Here is a 1,848-nt window from a genome sequence, read left to right as displayed (position 1 = left end):
GGAAACTCAGATGCAACAGCAAAATGAGAAACAATCGAAGCACGTAGATTCACGCAAAGATAAGAAACAAGCAAAGGTAAAATGCTGTACAATATTGAGTTATTTATAACTGTAATGTGCAACCGAGTATCTTCAGAAAATGCTCATGTTGTGTTTGAGCAATAAAAATACAGCAGACTTTGTGTTTTAAATGTCTTCCATGACTGTATGTATGCAACCTTAAATGTAGTAAAAACCAGACAGATATATCTACAAACTGCTCACCTGGCTGGAGAGCAGCAGCGGCGTCAGCTACATCTGCGTCGGTGTTCACCGTGGGGCTCCGTCGGCTCCGAAGCGGCTTTACATTCGCTCCACTACTGACAAAAACGACTCATTCCTCACGGCTCCATTGAGCTGCCGCTGAATATTGAAATCTGAAGCAAAGAAAAAAGCCGGCATCTTTTTTTAGTTAACGGCTCGTTTGTGTCTTCCATCACTTCCGTGTTGCAGCGAGTTTCAAACGTTGCGCCTTCATTTTTCTTCTCTCTCCGCTGCGTCTTGTCCACGCCCTCAGCCAATCAGTGAACAGCAGCGAAGTTTGAGTCACCTACCAAACCAGGGCCGGCCCGGCTGGCCCTGCTCTGAAGCAGGACCCTAAAAAGCAGGGCCAGCCCCGTTGAAAAGGGCTGGTGGAAACGCATTTAAAGCGAGCCGAGCCGGCCGAGTAGAGCCGGTGGAAAAGGGGCATTAGTTTGCGAATGCCTTGGGCCGGCCATGCACTGTTCATATTAGTCTCGATGTTTTCTGGAGTGAAGATCGATGTCATTCACAACAAATATATTAACTTGACATTAACAAAGACAAGCGGTACGGATCATCCGGGAAATGATGGACAGGAAGGGTCTGACGTAAACGACCTGGATGACAGACAAACTATGGGATTTATTATGTGTCTCTGCTTATTTCCAAGCCCAAATGAGTAACTTCACGTTCAAAAACGAGCCCCAAAAGCACAACCCTCGACTCATCAAATATACAAGCGACTTTAGAAACAAAACAACCCCAAAGCCGCTTATAATAATCTAACTTGGCGACAGAAACTCAAAATAGTTCCTGTTTTTCCAGCAATGAAATGCGCATCTCTCTCCTCTCTCCACTGTTTCTGTCGCTGCTGACTCTCGCGGCGGTCACTCCCCAAGATGCGTAGAGGAAATAAAATTAAATTGCAATAGAAAATAGTAACGCACAGTAATGCAAAGTGATTTTGTGAAGTAGTCTGACTACTGGATTTGAAATAGCAACGTGTTACTCGTTACTGAAAAAAGTGGTCCGACGTCAGTAACGCGTTACTTTGTAAGGCGTTCATGACGACACTGGTCATAACTTTTACATGATAACATATAAATAAAACCTGAGGCAAAACTTCTACATTTTCAGGGATTAACTTGTGACTAGGGCTGTTCTGACACCTGTCATCACATCAAATCAAATCAAATCAAATTTTATTTGTATAGCACATTTTGTAATTGTCTTTATGTTTCTCTAAAGATTCAGAGTCCATCGCTGATGTCTAGTTTCTAGCTGTAACAACTGAAGCTGTTCAATGACTCTAGATCAAATAACTTCAGTTTTGTTTCTGTTCAGCTGGAGAAAGTTTTGGCACATCCACACATTTATCTGTTCTAAGCATCTGTTCAGAGATTGGATGGGTTCAGAGTCACCTGGTGACATCGTGATGTAGAGCTGTGTATCATCTGTGTAGTTATGGTAGCTGATCTTATTTCCTATTATAACCTGTGCCAGTGGAAACATACAAATATTGAAAAAGAGGGGGTCCTAGGATTGAACCTTGGGGTATCCCACATG

Source organism: Poecilia formosa, unplaced genomic scaffold, assembly GCF_000485575.1.
Source record: "Poecilia formosa unplaced genomic scaffold, Poecilia_formosa-5.1.2 Scaffold678, whole genome shotgun sequence".
Taxonomy (NCBI): domain Eukaryota; kingdom Metazoa; phylum Chordata; class Actinopteri; order Cyprinodontiformes; family Poeciliidae; genus Poecilia; species Poecilia formosa.
The sequence above is the reverse complement of the archived record's forward strand: the minus strand, read 5'-3'. Positions refer to the sequence as shown.